The sequence below is a fragment of the Pan paniscus genome, chromosome 18 (assembly GCF_029289425.2).
Source record: "Pan paniscus chromosome 18, NHGRI_mPanPan1-v2.0_pri, whole genome shotgun sequence".
Lineage (NCBI taxonomy): Eukaryota > Metazoa > Chordata > Mammalia > Primates > Hominidae > Pan > Pan paniscus.
This window is the reverse complement of record NC_073267.2, coordinates 84,248,764-84,269,276: the sequence shown is the minus strand read 5'-3', so window position 1 is coordinate 84,269,276 and position 20,513 is coordinate 84,248,764. Positions and strand designations below refer to the sequence as shown.

At 39.6% G+C, this 20,513-nt stretch overlaps 1 protein-coding gene across 1 annotated transcript in view; it reads left to right on the top strand.

The window, feature by feature from the left end:
* Positions 1-20,513, top strand: part of GLG1 (golgi glycoprotein 1) — a 157,999-nt gene that overhangs the window by 52,085 nt on the left and 85,401 nt on the right. The gene's annotated exons all lie outside the window — the stretch shown is intronic.

Sequence of the window (20,513 nt, the reverse complement as noted above, 5' to 3'; positions counted from 1 at the left end):
TGGTGTGCACCCATGATTCCAGCTCCTTGGGAGGCTAAAGCAGAAGCATCATTTGACCCCAGGAATTCAAGACCAGCATGGGCAACATAGCAAGACCCTGTCTTTAAAATTTTTTTTTTTTTTTTTTTTTTTTTTGAGACAGAGTTCGCTCTTGTTGCCCAGGTTGGAGTGCAGTGGCGTGATCTCAGCTCACTGCAACCTCCGCCTCCTAGGTTCAGGTGATTCTTCTGCCTCAGCCTCCTGAGTAGCTGAGATTACAGGCGCCTGCCGCCACGCCCGACTAATTTTTTGTATTTTTAGTAAAGACAGGGTTTCATCATGTTGGCCAGGCTGGTCTCAAACTTCTGACCTCAGGTGATCCGCCCGCCTCTGCCTCCCAAAGTGCAGGGATTACAAGCGTGAGCCACTGCGCCTGGCCAAAAACAAGTTTTTTTTAAAAAAAGTAAAATAAGGGCCTGTGACACAACTGAACTTCAATATAAATTGTTTCCAAAACTAGGGAAGACATTCAGAATCAAACCACAGGTTAAACACTGGCTTAAGCAAAAGGACCTGCATTTTTTTTTCTGTCTATAAGTTTATTCAATGCAAAATAATCCTCTCCAGTTTTACTGAGGTCACTGACCACACCCACAACCAAATCTGCTTCTAAACTGGAATTTGGTTGCTGACCCAACCCCGGCCTCGGCTTTCTCATCAGACCAGGGGACACAGCACTCTGTCTGTGGGTGTCTTTTGGCTTCCCCTTTTGTGAGCTTTGCAGGTTGCTCACCCTCCAGACCTTTAGGCCAAAGCCTGCCAGTCTCTGGATGCCTGTGGTATAGGGTGGCAGGCACAGTCTCACGGGGCAGATGGAGGTAATCAGAGATACTGGATACCGTCGTTGGTAAGGTACCAGTAGAAATGTCTCCAGACAAACCGTTCCTTCACGTAGCCTTAAGACTTGGGAGACTGCATGGCCTTCATGATGTGAAGGTTGGGCACATTCTTGTCTTCTGCCAGGTCTGGGTACTTAGGAAGGTGGACATCCTTCTTGGCCACCATGACTCCTTCCTTAAAAAGGAGTTCATAGATGGCAATCCCGTTCTTCTTAGGCATCAGCATCTTGGTGGCTGCAGGGCCCAGGTCCGGGGCTGGAGAGACCTGCAACTTAACAGAGATCGCATCTTCCAAGTCAAGACATTTGAAGGAAGAGATGCTAATCCATCCCGTAGAAGACAATATTGTGTCTGTAGTAAATGTTGTATGTGCTTTTGATTACTCAGAAAAATTTTTATATAACCTATTTTCCACATCCCCCAAACTAGATCATAGCAGTGGGGCTTAAAGGGTCTGCAAACTTCAAACTTTTTAGATTAAACTTAACTCTTCAGTAGGAAAGGTGAAGGACTGGTAGGAAAAGGAAAACTAGAAAGATATTTGCCGTTTTCTTCTGTTTATAATTAACTCCCTATTCTAGACTACCTTCTGTTGTATCTACTTGGACTAATGGGGAAGATGTTTAAGGATCTGCAGGTGCAAAAAGTATCTTAAAAAGATACCTTCCCCACTTCCCTCCTCTTTCTTCTCCCCAGTAATTCTCCTTGTACATTTGAAATGGGCTGTATGACATCATCATAGCCTTTGGTAATGACACCTAAAGGCAGGTCCCCCTCCCCCCATACACTGACACCCACACCTGTTCCCAAATTAGCCAACTGACACTTTAAAGTTGTATTTTCTTTTATTTAAAAAAAAAAAAAAAATAAGGGCTGGGCATGGTGGCTCATTCCAGCACTTTGGGAGGCCGAGGTGGACAGATTGCTTGAGCTCAGGAGTTCGAGACCAGCATGGCCAACATGGCAAGACGCCCGTCTCTACTAAAAATTAAAAAAAAAAAAAAAAAAATAGCCAGACATGGTGGTGTGCGCCTGTCGTCCCCAGCTATTTAGGAGGCTGAGAGAGGAGGATTGCTTGAGCTGAGGTGGGGGTTGGGGCTAAGGTTGCAGTGAGCCGAAATCACACCACTGCACTCCACCCTGGGTGACAGAACGAGACCTTGTCTCAAAAAATAAATAAATAAAATAAGATATAGCACTTGCTTTATATGAAGCAGTTCATAAAACCCATTTTGCCAGCTCAGGACTAATGAAAAACTATTTTTATTACGTATAATTAACCTAATTTAGGAAAAAGAAGCAGACTTACGGGAAAGGCTAGCACTGAGACAAGGAAGCTCAAAAATTGCTTTCCTGAGATTAGTATTACCAGCCCCAGTATAGCATTTGAAATTGTTATTAGAATTCTTGAACCTAGTTGCTCACATCTAGGGCTGAGTTTGTAAGGGTTAAATAAGTTGTCCGTTAGATTCAACATGAATATTTCCAGGGTTGCTCTAACTTCAGACATTAGATCAGCTTATTTGATAGGCTGGAGGTGTGTTATTGTACAAAATTTGGAATGGTGGCTCGAGAGGAATAAGAGATTCCATCCCTCTGATACTGCCTCTCAGCTTCTCACATCTACTGCCCTTGTTCAGCATTATCAAAATGTAGCATTCCAAAAGCTCTTTCTGTATATTTCACCTTTATATTTATAGTATCACTAAAAAAAGATTTCATTTAAATCTCTGAATTTTTTTTTTCAGAAGATTGCTGCCAAGCTTGTCCCCCTCTTGACTTTTGAGTCTTTGTCTTATTTCACACACTGAGAACAGTTACCTAATTGAGTCTTAAGATTATAAAATCCAGTATAAAAACATCTTACAATTAAAAAATACTCTTTAATTTAAAAAATTATGTTTTAAATTTAGAGCTTATCACGTTTCATGGCCCAAAATAGCACATTGAGTTTTTGGCATCTTCTCGCCTGCCCATGCCAATGAAAGCCACACCATATGGTATGACTGCTGTTACTTTAGGAAACCCACACACGGCGGAGACATTGCCAGGCGTGAAGCTGAGGCGCTGCTCTCATATGCTTATCTTTGTAAGCCAACATATTGACCAGGATATATTAGGATTCCAGTACATCATGGTCTTCTATCAATTGAGACTTCGAGCTCTTTCTCCAACAGCTTTAACATTTGGCCACATAATGAAAACACATATTCTAAACATCATGGACTCTCTTACTCAACTTCAGGAAGAAGCTTTTGAATGACTGCTGCAAGAAAGGAAAGCACAATCAATAAGTATTTTAGTGCCCCTTAAGTTCTAGCACCCGTCCACCACTGTGCCCTTTCTTTTTATATTATTTTTATTTTAGAGATATTGCTCTGTTGCTCAGGCTGGAGTGCAATGGTGTGATCATGGCTCATTGCAGCCTCAACTTTCCCCAGCTCAAGCAGTCTTGTCCTCTCAACCTCCCAAGTAGCTAGGAATACAGGTGCTCACCGCCACGCCTGGCTAACTTTTTTTTTCTTTTTTTTTTCTTTTTGGCACAGTTGGGGTTTTGCTATGTTGCCCAGGCTGGTCTTGAACACCTGGGCTTGAGTGATCCCCCTGCCTTAGCCTCCTACAGTGGTGAGATTACAGGCATGAGCCACCATGCTCAGCCCCTTTTCCTGTTGTTTATTTTCCATTTTATAGAACAGTCATTTAGTTCATTGTGGACTTCATCCAAACTTTTCTCAAGGTTATAAAATTACTATTAAGGCTTTTTAATATAAAATTAGCAAATTCTCCTGAAAATAAAAGGTATACAGATTTTGTTCACCAGCTTTATCTAGTCATACTTGGAACAAATATTGAACGTGCTATGCTAGCTGTGCTAGGCACTATGTATAAAAAGATGGAGAAGACTGGCCAGGCGCAGCAGCTCACGCCTATAATCTCGGCACCTTGGGAAGCCGAGGCGGACGGATCACGAGGTCAGGAGATCAAGACCATCCTGGCTAACACAGTGAAACCCCGTCTCTACTAAAAATACAAGAAGTTAGCCGGGCGTGGTGGCGGGCGCCTGTAGTCCTCAGGAGGCTGAGGCAGGAGAATGGCGTGAACCCAGGAGGTGGAGCTTACAGTGAGCTGAGATTGCATCACTGCACTTCAGCCTGGGCAACAGAGCAAGACTCCATATCAAAAAAAAAAAAGATGGAGAAGACAAAATTCCACCTGCAAGGAACATGTAAACAGGTTATAATACAGTACATTACTTTACTAGAGAGATAGAAAGCATACTGTGTTCATATCTTGAAGTGACTCATAAAATTAAACTTTCCAAAGACTCAAAAGGAAAATATTAAATTTTTACAGAAGTGCTTATTAGTGTTATTGCCTGATCCATCAAGAAATGCTTAAAGCTCAGAGAGGAATGTATAAGATTGATACATTGAACCAACATTGGTTCATTTGCTGATTGGCAAATGACTGAAAAATTAAGTGTTGTTTGGTATTACTATTATTTTTTTTTGGTGATGGAGTCTCTGTCACCCTGGCTGGAGTGCAGTGAGGTGATCTCAGCTCACTGCAACCTCCACCTCCTGGGTTCAAGTGATTCTCCTGCCTCAGCCTCCTGAATAGCTGGGATTACAGGTGCCTGCCACCACGCCCAGCTAATTCTTCCATTTTCAGTAGAGACGAGGTTTCACCATATTGGCCAGGCTGGTCTTGAACTCCTGACCTCATGTGATCCGCTTGTCTCAGCCCCACAAAGTGCTGGGATTACAGGCCTGAGCTACTGTACCTGGCCCTGTTTGGTATTATTTCTAAGAATTGATCATCTAATAGTCTTATGGGAATTTTTAGAGAATTGAGATTTAAATTGAGGCTAAAAGTCCTGAAAAATTGTCCACGAAGGAAGTTATTTGGGAGAAGCTGTTGATGTCAGTTTGACCCCAGTAAGCTGTTTTTGGAAGCCTAGATGTCAGATTTCTGTCAACCAAATAACATATGGAATGCCAGTGAATGCCTAGAATTGTGTGGTAGGCCAAGCTGTGGTTACTGCCTTCAAAGAACTTTCTTAAATATAAGTGTCTGGACTGTTATCTTAAGAAGAAAACTTCTGCCAGAGGCTACAGAGGTTCTGTGATCAACCAAGGATTTTTCATTTGAATTCAGATATTTTTGGGAAGAATTTAAAGATAGCTATAATTTGGAGCCAGATTTATGCCAGCAAAATCATTTATGCCGTTGCCTGCTTTGTGATGTTATGGTTGTACCAAGTAAGAATTGGAACACAGGTTCAGAATACTTATTTTCTGGTGTCCTACGGCAGATATTTTTAGAATGCAGAGCAGCTAAAGTGCTCGTTATGAGTCAGGTTCTTACCCAGAAATAGATATTGACTATTGACTTTACAAAAAAAAAGTAGCTGGGCTTGGTGGCGCACGCCTATTATCCCAGCTACTTGGGAGGCTGAGGCAGGAGAATCGTTTGAACGCAGAGGTGGAAGTTGCAGTGAGCCGCGACTGAGCCACTCTGCTCCAGCCTGGGCGACAGAGCGAGACTCCATCTCAAAACAAACAAACAACTTTGGATTTTTTATTTCTGAATTCTTCTGTTCTGAAAATACCGTTTTAAGCCATCATCAGTGGATTAAATGAATACTTTATATCAAAAGGATACAGCTTTTGGTATCAGAGACAGTGGAAATTATCCCTCTATGGAAGTGGAAATTTTTCACAGATGTCAACGTTGTGAGTTGGTGATTATGCTATCAGAGTTTGTCAGAGGGGTTTGGAAAGATAGGACTCTAATTTTTATGGGAGAAAGGTTGAAAAAAATGTATTTTTTCTCTCTTCATCATAGCTCAAATTCAAAGCACTTTCATTCAAAGCATTTTCATGCAATTAATGATTGGCTTCTTCCAAAACATAGCACAAATTAACTGGTAGAACAGGAATTAGAATGAACAATTCCATAGTCTTACCCTGTGAGTTGTTTCTTCACTATTCCAAAAGAATGCTAAATGTGAAAAAATATATACTTTGTCATAAATAGAAACTGAGCCTTAAGCCAATACACAGATGCAAGACACTTTTGTTGTGTCTGATCTATTTTGGAGGCAATTACTTATGTAAGCTAGATCTGCTTAATCTTAAATTCTAAAGCGAAATGTGATTAGTCATCTTTGGAAAAAGGATCTACTCTTCATTTTTTCTGTTTTTGTTTTTCTGAGCTTTAAGGACAGGATGTATAATTGTATTAAATAAGTTATTGGTAAAGTAAGGAAAAGATCGATGAGGTGATTTACATTTATAGAAATTGTTTTTGTTTAGTTGAGGCACTACCTCTACATCCCCCTTGGAGGCAAGGGAACACAACAAAACCAGAAAAGTTTAGGAATTTGTTATGGCCCCAAAATGATATAATAAAAGACTGTCTTAAACCAGGGAAGTCAACTTCCTATTTTATGCACCATTTCTTTGTTCTGGAAGCGGGGGCAGTTCTAGCAACCAGTTGAGTAAATTATTTTGCTAGGTCTAGTGTTGTGATCCTTTGCTCAGTGATAAGCCTTTGGGGAAGGAAGGCTTCTTTCTCTTTTCAAACTTCATTAAAATGGTGGGTCCAAATTATCACATGTTACCCACTTCTAGTCATGGATCCTTTTTTTTTTTTTTTTGAGATGGAGTCTCACTCTGTCGCCCAGGATGGAGTGCAGTGGCATGATCTCAGCTCACTGCAACCCCCGCTTCCCAGGTTCAAGTGATTCTCCTGCCTCAGCCTCCCAAGTAGCGGGGATTACAGGTGCCTGCCACCACGCCTGGCTAACTTTTGTATTTTTAGTAGAGACGGGGTTTCACTATGTTGACCAAGCTGGTCTCAAACTCCTGACCTGAGGTGATCCGCCTTGCCTTGGCCTCCCAAAGTGCTGGGGTTACAGGTGTGAGCCACCACGCCCTGCCTTGTCAGGGATCCTTCTAATCATAAATTCTTATCTTTGTTTATGGCCTAAAGTTTCAGAAGTCTTAAGTCAAAGCCTTGTATTTTATTTAATTAATTAATTTGTTAAGACAGAGTCTTACTTTGTGACCCAGGCTGCAGTGCTGTGGTGTGATCTCTGCTTACTGCAATCTCTATCTCCTGGGCTCAAGCGATCCTTCCACCTCAGCGCCCCCCACCCAAGGAGCTGGGACTACGGGCACATGCCACCACACCTGGCTAACTTTTGTATTTTTTGTAGAGACAGGGTTTCGCCATGTTGCTCAGGATGGTCTGGAATTCCTGGGCTCAAGCAGTCTGCCCACCTCAGCCTCCCAGAGTGCTGAGATTACAGGCATGAGCTACAAAGCCTTGTGTTTTAGACATTAGATTTCCCAGTACTCTTCTGAAGAACAGTAATTATGATTATGAAAATTTCAAAGATATTATGGTAAGATCTGATCGTCTTTGAAAGAATTATAGTAATGTAGCTCAGGACTTCCTTTTATACTGCTTTGTACTACCTGTTCATAGGTGACTGTCAGGTGATTTCAGTAACAAACTCAGACAAATGCATGACATTTAAACTGAGTTATTGAAGTCATTGATCTTGCTTTATTAAAGTTGACCGGTTGGTAACAAACATTTACTTTTACAAAATTAATCAACATGAGTTTGATGTGATGAGAGAATTATATTGACTGGAAGTGGTAGGCATGAAACATTTCCTAAGTAAAACTTAGAAAAGAGACCTTAGTTAACCAATACCCTCTTGGTTTGTTTGCATGTTAAAAGATGTCTGCATCTGAGCAGTTGAACTTAAATATAAAGTTGAGCTTAGATACAAAGGTTCTTTAGAACTTTAAAAGACATGGGTGAACAAAACCCAAACTAATCCTCTGATGTTTACTTAGAAACAGAAACCTAAATGAAATTCAAAATAGATATCTGAATCTAGATTTGTGTGTAAACATTAGATTGAAAGACTAGGGTCTGGAACAGACAGAAATTCCACACATACTTTTCTGGGCTTGGAAAACTTGGTGGAGTGGGCCAGGCATGGTGTGGCTCATGCTGGTAATCCCAGCACTTTGGGAGGCTGAGGTGTGTGGATCCCTTGAGCCTAGGAGTGCGAGACCAGCCTGGGCAACATGGTGAAACCCCGTCTCTACAAAATACACAAAAATTAACCAAGTGTAGTGGCATGCACCTGTAGTCCCAACTACTAGGGAGGCTGAGGTGAGAGGGTCACTTGAGGCTGGGAGGTTGAGGCTTCAGTGAACTGAGATTGTACCACTGCACTCTAGCTTGGACGACAGAGCGAGACCCTGTCTCAACAAAAACAAGAATACTTGGTGGAGTGATTTAAATCCTGTTTTTCCATTAGGATTAGATCTTTCCACCAGAATTTCCTGAATTTATTCCTTTTTTCTAGTTTATCCTAATGTGATTGATCTAATTTAAACTGAAGTTGCCTTCCTGTAGCCAAGAATCTACATATCTGCAAACTTATTCCTGAAGTTGAGGCTTTAATAGAACACTTCTTTTGTATTTTTTTCTTATTTTTGAGATTGATTTATTTTGGGATTGGGGCAATGCAGAATTAACACTCTTCTAGAAGTATGCAATAATTATTATTATAATTATAGATTATATTTATTACATACTTACTACTAGCATTGTGCTAGGTGCTTTAAGTATTTTGCTCCACTTAGGCTTACAGATGTTAAATAATGGCCGGGCACGGTGGCTCACACCTGTAATCCCTGCACTTTGGGAGGCCGAGGTGGGAGGGTCACAAGGTCAAGAGATTGAGACCATCCTGGCCCAAATGGCCAAACCTGTCTCTACTATAAAGTACAAAAATTAGCTGGGCGTGGTGGCACGCGCCTGTAATCGTAAGACTAAGTAAGGCAAGAGGGTCGCTTAAACCTGGGAGGCGGAGGTTGCAGTGAGCCGTGATCACGCTATTGCACTCCAGCCTGGGCGACAGAGTGAGACTCCATTTCAAAAAACCAACCAAACAACAACAAAAAACAAAATTAGCCAGGCTTGGTGGCACATGCCACCACGCCTGCATGTGCAGGAGATTCTCACGCGAAGCAGGAGAATCGCGTGAACCTAGGAGGCGGAGGTTGTGGTGAGCCGAGATTGTGCCATTGCAGTCCAGCCTGGGCAACAAGAGTGAAACTCTGTCTCAAAACAACAAAACAAAACAAAAACATGTTAAATAATTTTTCCAAGATCTTGCAGCTAGTACCTGGAAGAGCCCAAATTTGTTCCCAGATCTCTTTCCAAAATTTATGCTGCATAGCCAAACCTATAGATTGTATAGTAATGAATGCTTAGAAGTACTTAGGAGTCTTCTTTGTTTTTCCGTTAATGGAGATGAACATTCTTTATTAGGGAGGTAATACATTTTCAACCATTGACATACCTATGAGATGTTTTAAAACAGTAATTCTAAAAGGATCTGCATCTGTTCTGCCCATCTCCTTTCACTTCTCCAAGCCATTTCTATAACAATATTTTCCCTTCCTTGGAAAGGTAGTCATCTGTTTTTCTGGAATCATATTAGATTTGCAATCAATTGGAGTCAAGCTGTCTTGCTTTTTATCCCATCTCCCCCCTATTCTCACTGAAGCACAGGGAATTAGAATTTGTTCAGGTCGTGTGGTGATCACTGGCTCAGGTGGAGTACCATCAGCAGGATTCTCCCGGTCTTTTATGCTTTGTACTTTGTTTTCAAAATCAGTTAATTTCATAACAGAAAATGAGCACTTTAAAAGGCACAGATGTGATTTGGAGATTATGGGTAATCTTAGATTGCATCTTTGTTAATATTTACATTAGTTTATCAGTATTTCCCAAACTATAATATAGTTTGATATAGTGGTAATTATTGATGTATATACCTTTTTTCTACCAACTGTAGAATGATGTTATCTAAGCAAGAAGAAATGTAGGGACTTTTTGAGGATTTTATCAGATTTTTATGCACATTACTAACATTTGCAAACCCAGAAGATTTCAGTTTTTTGTCTGTTTTTTTAGTGGTAAGTTCTCACTGTGTTGTCCAGGCTGGAGTGCAGTAGCTATTCACAGGCTCTAACATAACACATTACTGCCTCCAACTCCTGGTCTCAAGAAAGCTGTCCACCTCAGCCTCCCAAGTAGCTGAGACTGCAGGCATGTGCCACTGAGCCTGGCCTGATTATGTTTTTAAAATATATGAAATTTTTTTCCCAATTTAGCCCTGGTCTCTTTCTTTGAGCTACGCGTCTTTCAGAATTGTGCAGTGAAGTGTGCTGTCTTAATTCAGATGGAAGTCCACTTCCTGAATCCAAGCTGTACTCTTCAGAAGCACCAGTAATTTGCACTGGGTTATACAGAAAGAGTTCAGCACATTCTGGCAGCTCAGCCCTATTTGCTCTTGCTTAGGCCAGTTCAAGTAAACAATGCACTCACCACGGGTCAGTATGGAAGAGTTGTGGCATGTGCAGGTACTTGGGTCTGGGGTGTGAGAAATTATATTTAATTTCAGGACTTTTTTGCATCATGTAATCTTACATCCCTCATTTGTATTTTGTTTTCAAAATTATAGAAGTAACATAGTTGGATTGGTGGTATGAGCTGCATTGACAGAATCATTCCAGATTTACTGGTTGTAAACATTAATGGTATTGTCAGATGTCTGGAAATTTTTTCTTTTAGTCTAGTTCCTTCCTTCCTTCCTTCCTTCCTTCCTTCCTTCCTTCCTTCCTTCCCTTCTTCCCTTCCTACCTCCCTCCTTCCCTTCCCTTTTTTTTTTTTGACAGAGTTTCGCTTTTGTCACCCAGGCTGGAGTGCAATGATGCAATCTCGGCTCACTGCAGCTTCCGCCTTCTGGGTTCAAGCGATTCTCCTGCCTCAGCCTCCCAAAGTAGCTGGGATTACAGGTACCTGCTACCATGCCCAGCTAATTTTTTTGTATTTTTAGTAGAGATGGGGTTTCACCATGTTGGCCACGCTGGTCTTGGAACTCCTGACCTCAGGTGATCCGCCCGCCTCGGCCTCCCAAAGTGCTGGAATTACAGGCGTGAGCCACCGCGCCCGGCCTAGTCTAGTTTTCTTCTTTGCATTTGGCTATAGTAGCTACTGATTTGACAAATTTGTACCTTTGTTCAGCTGTTCCAAATCATGTGACAGGGCAAAGAAAGAATATAAAAGGATGCCATATCAAAGTTGATAATTCTGTTCATTATTCATACAGTGCCTTTCAGATAATTTTTTTCATCCTGCATTCTAAAACTCCCATGTAAAAGTTAGCTATACTATTCAAACCAGATCATCAGATGGTTAATGTGCTTTTCTTAGAGTAGAACTGTCAGTCTAGGACTCTAAGAGGGCAGATTGCTACCTGCTGTGTCCCAGAGGATGTAAATATATATTTCCTCCCTGCCACCACCCCTTTGAAATAGACAGTGGAAGGGGGAAAAATAGGAAAATATGAACTGGGAAAGTGTATCATTAAACTCCCCTGCTTTCCCAGTCATGAAGATGTACTCTAAATATTTTCTGATATTTAGAGTATCTAAATATTCCTAAACTGGAATGACCTTTTTTTTTCTTTTTTTACACATGGTATAAAAATTTTAAAGTGCAAAGAGTATTTAGTAAAAATAAGCCTTTTTCGGTATCCTTTCAGAAATAACCTATACACATACAATAAAACATGTGTGTCATGTATTTTGAATTCTTATTCTTTGCCTGTATGAAGCATGGCCTCTTGGATAGCAGTAACATTTTTGTTGTTTAAAATGGTTAGATTTTATTCAGAGAATGAAAGGCCAGTGGTCGCATATATTTGCAAAGCCTTCTATAATATTTGAAGGCCTTCTACATAACTTTTCTCCTGATGCTTATAATGAGGTAGGTAAAGCAGGATTTACCTCTTTTATCTACACAAAATTTGAAGCTTAAAGAATGTTATGTGATAAATGTGCAGTGGAACTGGAATCAAAACCCAAGTCTTTGGCTGTTATTCCAGAATTCTTGTTTCCATTTTGCCTCTCAAACATGATAGCTTGAGGGGATCCATTATCTTGTATCTTCTTTTATGAGATGTGAAAAATACCATGAGTAGCTAATTTTAGACTTTTTTTTTTTTTTTTTTTTTTTGAGACAGAGCCTTGCTCTGCCACCTAGGCTGGAGTGTGGTGGTGTGATCTTGGCTCACTGCAACCTCCGCCTCCCAGGTTCAAGTGATTCTTCTGCCTCAGCCTCCCGAGTAGCTGGGACTACAGGCACGTGCCACCACGCCTGGCTAATCTTTGTATTTTTAGTAGAGACAGGGTTTCACCATATTGGCCAGGCTGGTCTCGAACACCTGACCTTGTGATCTGCCCGCCTCAGCCTCCCAAAGTGCAGGGATTACAGACGTGAGCCACCACACCCGGCAGAAGAATTTTTATACTGTATTTCGGTAGTAGTAGTGTGGTAGTTACAACCTCACAGTTCAGAAATATGACCTTTTTGATGTATTTCCTACAAAGCAGTTTATAAACATTAGTGCCACTTTCATTACATGTGGACACCATAACTGACTTTATTCAGGCAGCTGAGCAGTGAAAACAAGGCCTTTTATCTCTTGATAGCTGTGTGCCTGCCATGGCTAGGAGCCAAAGGGATAAACCTGTCCAAGGTGGTTCTTCCCCTCGATGCCAAAGTGGAATCTGAACAAGCATTTGATAGAGTGCCTGACTCTGTTTCCTTCCCCCATAATTTAGGTAAAAATGGTTAACACCAGCACCAAACTGTATTCTAGATTTCTAAGTCATCTCCTAGGGAGAAAAAATGAGTGGTGGGAGGAAAAAATTTTCAGATAGTAGACTGTCATGGGGATGATTTTTAGTCCCAGCAGACTTAAAAACTCTTGTCATTGCAAGACAATCCTTAGGTTTCTTAAATGTTAGGCAGTCCCAGATGGGAATTTGATGAAAAGATTGGTTGAGCTCTGTATATGAAAAGAAATATCTCTAAATGTTCCCCTGAAGGGATGGCCTATCTCGTATAGTTTATGAGCACCTTGTTTCTAATTCCTGTTAGTAAAATAAATGGGAAATATAAGGAAAGAATTTACATTTTTTTATACACAGTAGAAAAAATTACATGTTTTTGTAATTTACATTTTATAAAATTTACAGTTTATACTTACAAAATTTACATTTAATACTTTATAAAATATATGTATTTTTATATTCATGGATTAATAAATATTATAATCCAATGTAAAAGTCATTACATTTGCCATAATGTAATGATTCAGTTTTTGTTCAATAACTAAATTGCTATATATATATATATATAATATATATATATTTGTATTTGTTTATTTTTTCACTCACAGGTCAACCATGAACTATATTCTTATTTGTTATTTTTTATTTCCTGCTTTGGGCATAGAAGATGAGAAATTATACTAATTTGAGTGTTTCCACTTGGTCAGTTTAATTAGTGTTAGAGTTTTCTTAAACAAAACTAAGATGTAATTTGACTTCTCAAAGTAAAGTTTGGGGCAGAGCATCTTCTCTAGAGAGATGGATCTTTCTGTCAGGGAGTCAGGAGTTACTCAGTCTTTTTTGGGAGATGGAGGGAGGTCAACCATTAGGTCCAAAGCAGTGGTTTTGAGTAATTAGCAATTGCTGTGTGTTTTCATATTTTCAGAATAGGGATATAACCTCACTGAAGATGACTTAATTATACTTGACAAAGCTAAAAGTCCTGTCAGTATATTTATACCTATGCATAAGTATGCTCTCTGAGTCATTCTGCTAATTCCCACTGTAAAATACGTATACCCTTTTATTTTATTAGAATTAAAGGGCTTTGAGGAGATTTTTCATTTTAAAGGTACAAGACAAGTTTTAACGTCAACATAGCCCACTCACTGTTCTATATTTATGTGAGACCTTTTAAGAACCAGGGATAAATGGGCTCTAATTTGTCTGTGAGGGTCTTGCCCCGTCTGTCTTTAAAACTTAACGTGTTCCTGTAGGAGTAACTATATAATATTTGACAACTGTTATCCCACCGTCCACTTGGGAAGCACACAAGTAATAAAAGTAAATCAAATTATGACACTGTGTTTAGCATGACATCTTAATTTGAACTATGAGAAACCATTATTGGACCAATGTTGGATTTTTACTAAAGCCTTGTAGTTGTCCTAGCACGTATTAGGAGATGCCAAATGAATAAGCCTAGGAGTGATTGTCATGGGGTCCCTCACTTTCTCAGCCATCGACACAGAATGTGCCTTTTCAACGCCACCCACAGCCTAGTGCTCCACCTTTCACAGCCTCCCTCTCATCTGCCTCAGCCTGCACACAGCATCCTTAACCAAACCACAACCGCCTGTAAGACTTAATTCAAATGTACCCTCCATGAAACTTTCTCTGACTGACTTTATTGCCATACTCATCTCATAGGGTTAGTGGTGCTTTTTTCCTTCTTTAAAATATCAAGTCCTCCTTTCCCCCTAAAAACTCCACATTCAGCCTTGTATGATGATTAGATATGCACTTGAGAGCCAGCTTCTGTATCTCATGTCTTTTTAAGAAAAAAAAAAAAAAAAAAAAAATCTCAAAATCTCCCGTTGGACCTGTACAGTAACTCCTTTTTGAAAAGGTAGTTGAATGTTAAAGACTTAAATAAAAGCAGCTACAACTCTTTAGTGAATCAGAACATTGTTGGAAGGCATAAAGCCTGTGCTGATCACTGTCCTTTTGGAAAAACAATACTCAACCACTATCCCTGGGTACAAATAAGAAAAATAAATTCTGATAGAGCCAGAATAAGGCACTAAGAGGAAAGCAGTTCTAAACCTGAGGATTGAGATTGCATTTAGACTTGCTCAGGAGAGTTTCCCGGGGGTAAAAGATTGGGTTTATTTTGTTAGAGACCAGCTACATTATCTTCATTGTCATTGGGGCTTTGGACAAGGTTAATAAATGAAGTGTTCGTGTGATGGGAAGTTACTGGGTTCTTAATGAATAAACTCCCAGAAGACTTGACTTAATACTGCAGCAGAGTGTCTCCAATTGAAAGGAGGCATTAGGTTATCGCGTGACTTCAAATTTTTCTAAGGCTGTAAAAGCACTGATACTGTTGGCATCTTTTGTTTGTTTTCTCCTGAGGGATTCAAAAACAAAGTTGGTTGTCACTTAATTTAGTACCAGGTATCTTAGAAAAAGGACCCTATTCCTTTATGTGATCTGATGTAGTTCAGCTTCAGTGGAAACTGTAGAATGTTCCATATTTTAGACAACATCCAACTCCCAAGCATTTCTGTTTCAGAAACTGGGACACCTTCCAAGATAGCTTTATGAATCCTTTAATTTCTCCTGCCAGACTCATTAACTCAGCCTATTCACCTTGGGGAAATCATAGTTCCAGACTTTCTGTAAAAACCTTCCTCCTAAGTGAATGCGGTAGTTGATTTGAGAACATTCAGACTCAAGCTTTTCAGTAGTTTATTCTGAAACCTGTTTGTTGTGACTTTGACTAGGAGAGATTAAGGTGAAACAGTAGTAACCATCATAATATACAAATTATCTACATTAAAAAAACTTGAAATTCAGTAAGTACATTTTTAAATTCCACATCTCAGATTTTATGGACTCATAAAGCTGGAAAGAACCGCAAGCAATGTTTGACCAGTATTTCTTAATTTTTTCTTGTCTCGTGGATCTTTTTGAGATTGTGATAGCTGTTGTGGATATTCTTCTCAGAAAAATATACATACACACAAATGCTTGCATTCAATTTCAAGATATCTCAGACTCCCAAAGCCTGTTCATGGATTCCCACTCTAGTTCAAAGCCTGTTGTTAGGGGTTTAGAGAAGTTAAGTGATGTACCTAAAGTCACACACTTCTATTGCTAACTACTATAGAAAAGTGGCAGGGTTCTTTTTTGTTTTCTGTTTTTTGTGAGGTTTTTTGTTTTGTTTTGTTTCGTTTTTTAACCATTTCCTCATACACTCATCATGTTCTTTACTGAAGTCAAGCAGGTGTCTCCAAGTAGTTGGTGCTTTTCCCTTTACTGCCTTTGTTTGCTGTATCATTTATACAGCATTACCCAAGTTCCTTCTCTGTTTTAGTCACTGATGCATTGGGATGGGGATGTGCTAAATTCTCTTCATTTTCTCATTCTTCCGTTTATAATAGTTTACTTATTGATACTAATATATGCAATGTCAGGAATCACTTCTCTCATATTTGGTGATTAAATTAGCAGCTATTTATTATACTTTTCATAACTTTTTTTCTTACAGTTTTCCATAGTAAGAGGACAGTTTTATTTCCACTGAGTAAACACTTGATGTAAGAGATCCTTCTTTTTGAAGCCCAGACTTCTATCTCCAGAATAAGGAGTAGCTGATAATGTGACATAGCTCAGCTTCTAATTTGATGCCTCCACAGGCTAGGAGCCAGCACTTTGCCCCTGGTTTGAAGAATGCAGGTAGAGGTAGGAATCTTAATGATGAGAAGAAGTTTTTTTCCTCTATCTTGGTCATGTTCTTCCTATCATTTGAAAAATCAGTAACCATTCCCCCAGTAGATACATACTCATAAAATATTAGTTCCACCCATGTTATATGCATTATAAAAATACGTTAAAACATAAATTAAAGGATAAGCTTTTTTAAAAACAGAAGCTCTGTTATTTTCTTCCTGACCCCCAAGGGATCATGTAACTTCTTCCTTGAGAAATCACTCCACTCCTTTTTGGAGATCACTGTTCTAATTCTTTAGGCCTATCTCAAGTCCCTCCTCTTGCTTGTTTGATTTCGCTATTTTAACTGTATAACTGGATTGTAAACAACTTGAGATTAGAGACCAGATAGAATGTTGTCTTTGTATCCTGCAACAATGCCTAGCACAATTTTGAGTTCATCATCATTATTCAATATGTACTTGTTGGCTAATTTCTTGGGATCATCTCAGAGCATTATTTCACTAATTATTACCAAAGAGGAAGAAAAAAAAATCCTCAGTTTTATCTTATTTTAGTAATTCTGGGTGTTATTCCTCATGCTATTCATCTTCTAGGATTAGAGACAAGTGAGCCTGTCTGCACTTAAAGTTTTGTGGAAATAGATGTACTATATCTGATGAAGTGGTTTAATTGGGACATAATGAGAATGGTGCAGTATGAGAACCAAACCTGAATCAGCACCCGCATCTGTTTTCGTTCCTTGAGATTTCTGTTCATTGGTTCTTTATCACATGACTGAGTGCTGAAGCTTAGTGTTTTCTTTTTATTTATTTATTATTTTTATTTACTTTCTCGAGTTCATTTATTCTGACATTATTGATGCACCCACCATTCCCAGGGTAGTATAAAATACTCCTTTGTATTTTATATTTCGTACTCTCTCTTCTGTTCCTCTAAATCACCACTGTGTTCTTGGATTCTAAAAACCCTTCTAAATTTCTGAAATTAATTGTCACAATTATGCTTAACAATTCTTCATAGCGATTTGGTTCCATGAATCTCAAAGACCTAACATTATAACCTTGTTTTTACGGCATTCCTATTCTGTCATCTTTTCTTTCTGCGTAGAGAAACTAAACCTAGGAAAAAGCTGGGCATACTGGCTCATGCCTGCAGTCCCAGCACTTTGGGCAGGTGAGGCAGGAAGATCACTTGAGACCAGAAGTTGAGATCAGCCTAGGCAACATAGCGAGACCCGGTCTGTACAATAAAATTTTAAAAAATTAACCAGCTATCATGGCACATACCTTTAGTCTCAGCTACTAGGGAGGCTGAGGCAGGAGGATCAGTTAAGCCCAAGAGGTGGATGCTGTATTGAGCCATAATGGTGCCACTGCCCTTCAGCCTGGCAACAGAACAAGACTCTATCTCAAAACTAAATGAATGAATGAATGCAAAAATAAGACCCATTTATAGTCAGTTGCAAATCAAGATAGCAAAAGAGATGAAAAGCAAGCACTGGTGTCCAGATTTGTACTTTTGTGTCTCCATGGATTATGTCATTTCTTCATGAAAGATACAGTAGTGCTCTGTGCTTTCCAATATAATTCACTAATTTTAGATCATAGCTGTTACAGGTTCTAATTTAAAGACTTTGATATTTTTATTTTATTTGTTTGATAGATATATTAGTCATTTTTTCTTCGTAACAGACACCCTCAAACTTTGATGGGCTTAACTCTAGGCTTGTTTTTCTTTCCCATGGGTTATTCGAGATGGCTTTGCTTCAGGCTACAGGTTGAGGGTTAAGTTCAGGTCTGCTCCACATGTCTCTTTTCTTTGTACTACCATGTTCTCATGGGGAATGGCAGGGGTGCAGGAATACAGGCCAAACTACCCAGGCACATTTAAATCCTCTGCTCATATTGTATCTCCTAAAACTCCATTGGCCTGAGCATGTCAGTGGCCTATATTATATTATGTTACATTAACAGTATTACTAAGCACACAGTACTGCACCTCTTAGGAAGGAATGACATCATCCATGGAGACTCAATTAACTGCAAACGTGGACTGCAGTGCTTGCTTTTCATCTCTTTTGCTATCTTGATTTGCTCAACGTCAGCGGAGCCGGGTGTATACTCAGTTTATAGCAGGAGGCGGTACAGACTTACAGAACAGAGGATCTGGATGTAAAATCCTATGCAGGTGAAAAATTGGGAGAAATAATCCAGTCTCCCGCTGTAGGGAAGCAAGTCATTAAAACAGTAATTAATTTGCTAATATAGTCCTGTGGACTCTAAACATGACAATACATTTCTTTCTATGGGGAGCTTACATCTTATTTGACATTATTTTGAAAATTCTCCAATGCTCTAAATTTCTTTCAAGAATGCACCTTTAATCCAAATTTGTTGTTTAGTAGAAATGAGTATAAGTAGAGAAGATTGTGATATTAATTGCCTTCCATCCCTTGTTTGAGAAACAGCTAGAATTGCTAATTGATTGGGAAAACTTAAAGGATAGATTTTAAAAGGATAGTGTAGAAAACTGTCTAAGAAAAAGCATTCTTGTAAATAAACTATTAAGAGATATAAGTTAAACTTCAGATTGAGGTGGTGGGAACAGAGTTAAGCTAGGTTGACTCAGCATGGAGGCTGATTTCTGAGACTGAGAAAGGCACCTTAAAAAGGCATTAAAGTATCTGCTATTAGACAAGTAGGGAGAAAGTTCGAAAGTACTGTGTTATATAATAGAATCTTATGATTACCTAGCAACCTAATTAAAGTCAATTTTAATATATGTTGTAAGTATAAAAATGAGTTTGTATGTTGCTAATGCCTACTGAATTCTGCAGTGGAATTAATAATTCCATAGGGAAACCTTTTTCTTCTTGAAATAATGCTAGGTGTGGCTACTTGATGTGTTCTATTTTCTTTATTGCCTTATCTTTATCCTTGAATAGAAAACATCTGTTTATTTTAAAACTAGCATGTTTTGCTACCTAAATTGATAATATTTAAGTTATAGGCACACAGAATTCACTTTATATAAACAGATTAGAATACTATGGAAACTCAAGATAAATTATGCTTTTTTTTTGAGATGGAATCTCGCTCTGTTGCCCAGGCTGGAGTGCAATGACACAATCTCAGATCACTGCAATCTCTGTTTCCTAGGTTCAAGCAATTCTTCCACTTCAGCTTCCTGAGTAGGTGGGACTATAGGCGCGTGCCACCATGCCTGGCTAATTTTTGTATTTTTACTGGAGACGGGGTTTCATCATGTTGGCCAGGCTAGTCTTGAACCCCTGACCTCAAGTGATCTGCCTGCCTCGGCCTCCCAAAGTGCTGGGATTACAGGTGTGAGCCACTGCACTCGCCCAGGAAATGGTGCCGCCTTATGGTGTGTTTTATTGCAGTTGTGTCTCCTTTGAAGGCACGAACAAGGAAACTAAAGGAGTTATGTATTGCAAAGCTATGTAATATTACATGAAACCTAGTCCACACTTTTTTTCTGTCATGGAATTGAAAGTTTTGTTTTGTTTTGTTTTTTGTTTTTTGAGACGGAGTCTCGCTCTGTGGCCCAGGCCGGAGTGCAGTGGTGCGATCTCGGTTCACTGCAAGCTCCGCCTCCCGGGTTCATGCGATTCTCCTGCCTCTGCCTCCAGAGTAGCTGGGACTACAGGCGCCTGCCACCACGCCCGGCTAATTTTTTTGTATTTTTAGTAGGGACAGGGTTTCACTGTGTTAGCCAGGATGGTCTCGATCTCCTGACCTTGTGATCCGCCCACGTCAGCCTCCCAAAGTGCTGGGATTACAGGCGTGAGCCACCGTGCCCCGCCTGAAAGTTCATTTTATCTCTGGTATGTGTGTCTGGCTTTACAAAGCAAATGTATCCATAGGAATATATTTCCAAATGTTTTTTTTTTAAAACTTTTTGTTATGAATTATAGACTCACAGGAAGTTTCAAAAACAGTACCTAGAGATCTTACGTACCCATCACGTAGCTTCCCCCAATGGCAGCATTAGGCCAATTTAAAAATCATTGATGGGGGCTGGGAATGGTAACTCACATCTGTAATCCCAGCTGTTTGGGAAGCTCAGGTGGGTGGATCACTTGAGCCAAGAGTTCTACACCAGCCTGGGCAACATAGTGAAACCCCATCTCTATAAATAATACCAAAAAAATTAG